Source organism: Mus pahari, unplaced genomic scaffold (assembly GCF_900095145.1).
Source record: "Mus pahari unplaced genomic scaffold, PAHARI_EIJ_v1.1 scaffold_11779_1, whole genome shotgun sequence".
Taxonomy (NCBI): domain Eukaryota; kingdom Metazoa; phylum Chordata; class Mammalia; order Rodentia; family Muridae; genus Mus; species Mus pahari.
Window position 1 is genome coordinate 1 of NW_018392969.1, and position 8,637 is coordinate 8,637.

Below are 8,637 nucleotides of genomic sequence, written 5' to 3' on the forward strand. Positions count from 1 at the left end.
CATCATAACAATGGCAATGATGTGGTGTCCTTTACAGAGCTCACTGGGAAAAATTCCTGCTAACATTCCAGCATGGGAAATGTAAGTTCCAAAACCACTAGACTAGAAAGAAGCCCTCTGCAGAGGTGTGTCTACTTTCCTAATACTGCATATACAAAGTGCATTTAGGAATCAACATCAATGACAAGAAAAAAATTATGATACATTAATTAATTCCATTTAAAAAATATAACAGTATTTAAAACAGCTTGTCAACTTATTAGGAAACTGAGGTGATACTCTGTTTTGAGTGGACAACAGAAGTTTTCATGAATACTGTGATTTAACTTACGCATTTAGAAAGAACAAGAGTCACACTATCTGACAGGGCAGTGAGATCTCCTACTGAGTTTACACAAGACTAAGGCTTCAGCTCTCAACTGTACACGGTGTTTATACATACTTGAAGTTGTCAGTGAAATGTTGGTACAGTGTAAGCAGGACTGGAGCAGAGGTGAATGACCTCACTGTGATCCAATGAGCTGTCTGCATGCTAAAGCTGACGGTCCACTTCATGGTCAAGAAAGGGCCACCCAGATCGCTTGGCCTTCAAAGTAGCACCCATACAGTTCTGAACCCATGGGACTTAGGACTGCAGAATTAGAGATGAAAGTTCTTTGGGAAAACTGGGATCAAAATTCAGTGTCAAGAATCCAATTATAATATGGAATTAAATAACTGGAGCAGAACTAGTTAACTGGCTGAGGAACGGGCTATCAGATAGTGTTGCTCAGGTATGGCCTAGTCTCCCATCTAAGATTCCTTTTTTAAAAACAGTAGTGCTCATCTTTTTTCTCTTCTCACCACCTTTTTTAAAGGTGGAATTAAGGTTTTTGCCAGCAAACATAAAAACAAACAAATAAAAATCATCACAGCAAAAACAAAACCAAACTCTAAATGTTCCTAGCGAGAGGAGAACCTGGCTAAGGAAAGTAAGTCAGGAGCCCGTTTTTCACAGACTGCATGGGGGGCTGTGACAGTAAGTCAGGTGCCTGTTTCTCACAGACTGCACGGGAAGGGTAGGGGGGCTGTGACGATTCAGCTGGGCTGCTTAGCTTGGAGCAACACAGGATGTAGCAAACCTGGCCCTGAAGAGGCACTTAAATGTGATCATTTAGTGACAACGTCCCCTCTGAGAGTCGTCACACAGGATATGAAGAGGCTGGATTCTTAAACAGGACCCAGCATTTTGCTGTATAGAAGAAAGACACCTCAGTGACAAAAACAGACACTACCTCAGAGTAAAAGGCAGGAAAACAACTTTCCAAGCAAATGGTCCCAAGAAACAAGCTGGAGTAGCAATTCTAGTATCCAATAAAATAGACTTTCAACCAAAGGTTATCAAAAAAGATGGGGAAGAACACTAAATACTCATCAAAGGGAACCCCACAAAGATGTACTCTCAATCCTCAGCATCTAAGCACCGAATGCAAAGGCACCCACATTGTAAAACAAAGAAACAAACAAACAAAACCAAAAACACTGCTGAAGTTCATAGCACACATTGAACCTCACACAATAATATCAGGAGACTTAAAAACCCCATTCTCACCAATGGACAGATCCTGGAAACAGAAACTAAACAGAGACACAGTGAAACTAACAGAAGTCATGATTAGATGGATTTAACAGATATGTACAGAAAATTTCACCCTAAAACAAAAGACCCTTCTTCTCAGCACCTCAAGGTACCTTCTCCAAAATTTACCATGTAATTAGACTCAAAACAAGCCTCAACAGATACAAGAAGATTGAAATAACCCAATTCATATTATTAGATCACCACAGACTAAGGTTGGTCTTCAATAACAACAAAACTAACAGAAAGCCCACATACACATGGAAGATGAACAACTATCTACTCAATGATAATTTGGTCAGGGAAGAAATAAAGGAAGAAATTAAAGACTTTTTAGAAATAATGAAAATGAAGGCACAACATACCAAAACTCATGGGACATAATGAAAGCAATGCTAAGGTGAAAACTCTTAACTCTGAGTGCCTCCATAAAGAAACTGGAGAGAGCACACTAGCACTTTGACAGCACACCTGAAAGCTCTAGAACAAAAAAAAGCAAATTCACCCAAAAGGAGTAGATGGCAGGAATTAATCACACTCAGGGCTGAAATCAACCAAGTAGAAACAAAGAGAACCATACAAGGAATCAACAAAACCTCGAGCTGGTTCTTTGAGAAAATCAACAAAATAGATAGACCTTTAGCCAGACTAACTGGAAGGTAAGAGACAATATCCAAAGTAACAAAATCAGAAATGAAGAGGGAGACATAACAACAGAAATTGAGGAAATTAAAAAAAAAGCATCAGATCCTACTATAAAAGCCTATATTCAACAAAACTGGTAACTGTAGATGAAATGGATGATTCTCTACACAGATACCAGGTATCGGAGTTAAATTAGGATCAGATAAACCATCTAAACAGTCTCATAACCCCTAAAGAAATAGAAGCGGTCATTAAAAGTCTCCCAACCAAAAAGAGCCCAGGATCAGATGGGTTTAGTGCAGAATTTTATCAGACCTTCAAAGAGGACCTAATTCCAATATACTTCAAAATGGACACAGAAGGAACACTACCCAATTCGTTCTATGAAACCACTGTTACGCTGATACCAAAACCACACAAAGACTCAACAAAGAAAGAGAACTTTACACAAATTTCCCTTATGAATATCAATGCAAAAATGCTCAATAAAATTTGCACAAGTTGATTCCATCAAAAATATCATTCACCACGATCATGTAGGCTTCACCCCAGGGATGCAGGGATGGTTCAATATATGGAATTCCATTAATGTAATTCACTAATAACCAAATTCAGAGAAAAAAACCCCACATGGTCATTTCAAAATATTCAACAATGCTTCATGATAAAAGTCTTGAAAAGATTAGGAGTTCAAGGCCCATAACTAAACATAGTAAAAACAATATACAGCAAACCAGTATCCAACATCAAATTAAATGGAGAGAAACTTGAAGCAATCCCACTAAAATCAGGAACTGTCCACTCTGGTGGGGCTGAACACCCCTTTTCATGGTCTTCACTGTTGCTAGGTAACTGGGAAGGAGTTTAGCCTGAAGGTCAGAAGCTTGGGCCATTGCTTATGTGACTATTGACCATGCTCCTCTTGTGGGGGCTGTGGTACCTTAGGCAGGGGCCAGAGTTCCAGGAGCTTGAAGGAACGCCTACCATGTCATGAGGGTGAATTATGACCATCAGGGTTCAGACCTCAGCTCGACTGGAGACCAGCCTGTAATTCCCCACAGAGATGAGGGAATAAAATATGTTTTAAATGTGAAGGTTTGGGTCATCTAAGAGGTGATTGTCCCAGGAACAGAGATACAAGTAGATAATCAGGTCATGCCCCAGGAATTTGTCCTTGGTGCAGGAAAGGCAATCATTGGGTCATGGAATGTAGATCTAAAACAGATAATCAGGACCATCCCTTGTCAGGAAACGAGCAGAGGGGTCAGCTTCAGGCCCCCAGACGTCCACAGCAAGCAGATTATTAGACCATGAACTTGTTGTCAAACTAGGGAAATCCATTTCTGAACTTATCAGAACAACCCCAGAAAGTACAGGATTGGACCTCAGATCCATCACCTACATAGTACTGATACCAGAAATGGGAGTTCAGATGCTGCCTACAGGAGTTTTTGGGCCCTTGCCTCCTGGGAAGTGGGGATTACTTCTGAGCCAAAGCAGCATTATTATAAAAGGGCTACAGATATATCCAGGTGTTATAGATAACGATTATGCAGGAGAAATTAGAATTATGGCTGCTTCCCCCATGGCATTATAATTGTACCTGCTAACAAAAGAATTGCTCAAATTGGTTAAGAGTAAGAGAGGACAAGGTGGCTTTTGTTCCTCTGATGTGTACTGGGGTCAATCTATTACTAGTAAAAGACCTAACCTTAAATTAATAATTGAAGGAAAAAGTTTTGAACGATTAATAGGTACTGGGGCTGATGTAACAGTTATTAGAGGACAACATTTATCTGATACTCTCAGTAATCTTCAAGGGATTGGTTATGCCAATAACCCCAAACAAAGTTCTAAACTTCTAACCTGGAGAGATAAGGAGGGCAATTCAGGACAAATTCAACCCTGTGTCATGCCACATTTGCCTATTACCCTCTGGGGAAGAGAACTCTTGTCACAGATGGGTCTTATGATGTGCAATCCTAGTGTAGCACTGACTAAACAAATGCTAAGACAAGAATTTTTGTTTGGTCAAGGGCTAGGAAGGGAGAGCAAGGCTTTAAACCATTTGAAAGGCCTAAGCTTCACTGTAATACTAAAGGCTTGGGGTATTTTCTGTAATGACTACTGTCTTGCCTGCATCCCATGGTGATAAAATTCAATGGCTTAATAATGTCCCAGGGTGGGTTGATTAGTGGTCTTAATCTAAAGAAAAACATAGAAGCTGCCTCTCTGATTATGCAAGAGCAATTAGAGGTAGGGCATATAATAAAATCTCAGTTGCCATGGAATACACAAATATTAGTTATCAAGAAAAAATCTGGTAAATGGAGATTGCTACAAGATCTAAGAAAGGTTAATGAAATCATGGCACCTACAGGAGCTTTATATCCAGGGGTTCCATCTCCAGCAGCCATTTCTAAAGGATATTATAAAATAGTAGTAGATTTTTAAGATTGTTCCTTTACTATTCCTTTGTACCCCCAGGATTGCAAAAGATTTGCTTTCAGTGTTCCTTCTATTAATTTTAAAGTGCCTATGAAAAGATATCAATGGGTAGTTCCTCCTCAGGTCATGACCAATAGTCCTATATTATGTCAAAAATTTGTGGCACAAGGCATCCAGCCTATAAGAATGGCCAATGATATACATCACACATTACATGGATGACATCCTATCAGCAGGCAAAGATCCTCAGAATTTGCTTTTATGTTATAGAGATTTAAAACAGGCATTAGCTAATAAAGGACTACACATAGCTCCAAAAAAGTATAAACTCAGAATCCTTGTAATTATTTAGGCTTTAGACTTACAGATCAAGCCACTGATTCCCAGAATATAATTATCTATAGGGACAATTTAACAATGATTTTTCAAAAGCTGTTAGGTGATATCAATTGGCTTCACCCCTATTTAAAGCTTTCTACAGGAGAATTGAAACCCTTATCTGATATTCTTAAAGGGAGTGCTGATCCTACCTCCCTCGATCTTTAACCTTGGAAGGATTGTTGACCTTATAACAAGTAGAAAGAACTATTGAGAAACAATTTGTTACTTATATAGATTATTCTTTGCTTTTACATTTGCTCATTTTTAATACACCACATACACCTACAGGAGGCTCCTCTTAAATACATAAATTCAAAGATATCTACTAAACCTAATATCTTGCCATATTATGAGGCAGTAGCCAATATGATTATACTTGGAAGGAAACAGGCACTGATTTATTTTGGCAAAGTACAAGACATTATTATCCAGCCTTTTAATGTATACCAAAATACTTGTTTAAAGCAGCATAGTATAGATTGGTTGCCTGCTTAAATAGGATTTAAAGGCACTATAGATAATCATTACACTCAAGATAGGTTGATAAAAAATTTTAATGTACATAGGGTTATATTTCCTAATATGACATCTTTACAGCCTCTACATAATGCTCTTTTAATTTTTACTGATGGCTCCTCTAAAGGATAAGTGGGATATCTCATATCAACAAGTAGTCATAGAGATTCCTGCATTGGCTAGATGTAATCATAATAAATTTCATCTCTCTAGTCACACCTTAAGGCTCCAACATAAGATCACTAAGGAGCAGGCTAGAATGATTGTAAAACAATGCACTAACTGTCTTACATTATCTCCAGTTCCTCATTTAGGGGTTAATCCATAAGGCCTTATGCCCAATCATATTTGACAAATGGATGTAACTTATTATGCAGAATTTGGAAAATTGAAATATATACATGTCTGTATTGACACTTGTTCAGGAATCCTTTTTGCTTCTCTACATATGGGGAAAGCTTCTAGAAATGTAATTGATCATTGCTTACAATGCCTTCAATGCTATGGGATTACCTAAAGGCATCAAGACAGATAATGTGTCAACTTATACTGGAAACAACTTTTGTAAGGAATTTGGTATTGAACATAAAACTGGAATTCCTTATAACCCCATGGGACAAGGAATTATTGAAATTGGTTATCACACTCTGAAAAATTGGCTTTTAAAAACAAAAGAGGGGAGTTATATCCCTCAAAGTCACTGAAAGCACACTTGTCTTTGTCTTATTTGTTAAAAAATTTTTGCAAACTGATGCTAAAGGTCAGTCTTCAGCACTGGCATCCAGTCACTTCTAGCTCATTTGCCATGGTTAAATGGTGGACCCCCCCCCAAACTAAGAAATGCAATAGTCCTGACCCTCTTTTTATATGGGGACGAGGTTCTGTCTGTGGTTTTTCACAGAAAGAAAATGGATCCTGATGGCTGCCTGAAAGATTGGTTCATCAAGAGGACATAGAACCTGAGCCTTGCAATGATAATGATACCAATGATGAATATGGATCAAAATCCTTATCAGCCAGTTGAGTTATCCTGGAGTGTAGTCTTCACTCTTACTGGAGAGCAAGTGCTTTCTATCAATTCTCAAAGCCACCCCCCATATACCTGTGTTTAATAAAGATTAAAATCCAATTAACAGCTGGATTAGATACCTGGGACATTTCTCCAGCCCCTGGCACCTTGACTCAGTCACTCCCTATATACAAGAATACATACAGGACAAGGTATGTACATATAGGATGTGGGCAACTATTTCCTTGCTGTCATATTTTAAAGACTGATTTTTATGTCTACTCTAAGGATCAAATTAATAGAGATAAACAATATCAATGTGGAGGAGTCCATCATTTTTTTCCTGTTATTCTATAGCTAAAGTTTAAAAAGAACTAATTAAAAGGAAAAAAGAAAAAAGAACAGAATCAGGGATGGTTTGAATCCTGGTTCTCCACTTCCCGATGGCTTATAACTTTAATTTCTACACTGCTTGGACCATAAATTATAATTTTATTGCTTTTAACTTTTGGACATTTTATCTTAAAAAGATTGGTTGCCTTCATACAGGATCACTTTCAGCAAGCTCATCTATTCATCATGGCAATTATCCATCACTATGAAGAAATGCATTGATATGTCCTTCATAGCTTTGGTCTGAATGGGGAAGAGTGTGCTATAGAAAGCTGGTAGTAAGAGATGGGTAAGAGTGTTCTTGAGCTGCTATCAACCTAAGACAGAGACATACATCAATGCTATGTTTGATCTCCATGACAGGTAAGAAGGAGCAAAATAGACACTTATCTAAGACAGGCACGGTCTTCTGGCCAATGGGATTATGGAAAACAAGTAAATCTTGTGCCCCTGTCCAGCAACTGATATTGCTCATCTTTAATAAAACAAAAATGGGGGATTGTGGCTTTCCCAGCATTGAGCATTCCCTTCCCAGCCTTGAGCAGACTGAACAGACCTTGAGCACACTGGACCTTATCGACCTTAGTGGAGTCATCTGCCTTGGTTTCACATGCAAGCACCCACAGGAACTTAGAAGATTAGACTACCATGCTGACCTTGCTTTGCAACATATGCCAGCTGAAACAAAGGATGGGTTCTGTGGTATCTTCCTAAATACGTTCAGTGCTGAATATTAACCTTGAAATCTTGATCAGAACCTTGTCTTGTCTTAATTCTCTCTCCCCCTGCCTTATTTTCATTTCCAGTCCCCCATTCAGTAAACCCAGTTCATTCTTGGCTACATACCACTTCCAGACACATGCTCCTCCATGTTCATAGCAGCCTTATTTATAATAGCCAGAAGCTGGAAACAAGCCAGATGCCCTTCAACAGAGGAATGGATACAGAAAATGTGGTACATTTACACAATGGAATACTACTCAACTATTAAAAACAATGACTTTATGAAATTTGCAGGCAATTAGATGGAACTTGAAAATATCATCCTGAGTGAGGTAACCCAGTCACAAAATAACACGGGTGGTATGCACTCACTGATAAGTGGATATTAGCCCAAAAGTTCGGTATATTCAAGATACAATTCACAGACTATATAAAACCCAAGAAGAAGGAAGACCAAAGTGTGGATGCTTCAATGCTTCTTACATGGGAGAACAAATACTCAGAAGAAATTTGGAGACAAAGTGTGGAGTAGAGACTGAAGGAAAGGCCATCCAGAGACTGCTCCACCTGTGGATCCATCCCATTTACAGTCACCAAACCTGGATGTTATTGTGGATGCCAGGAAGTGCTTGCTGATAGAAGCATGATATGGTTGTCTCCTGAGAGGCTCTACCAGAGCCTGACAAATACAGAGGAGGAAGCTTACAGCTAACTATTGGACTGAGTTGGGGGTCCCTGATGGAGGTATTGGAGAAGGAACTCAAGGGGTTTTCAGCCCCTGGGGGGAAGCAACATTGTCAACCAGCTAGTACCCCTGGGGCTCCAGGGAACTAGACCACCCTCCCAAAAGTAGACATGGAGGGACCAATGGCTCTGGCCACATATGTGGCAGAGGATGGCCTTG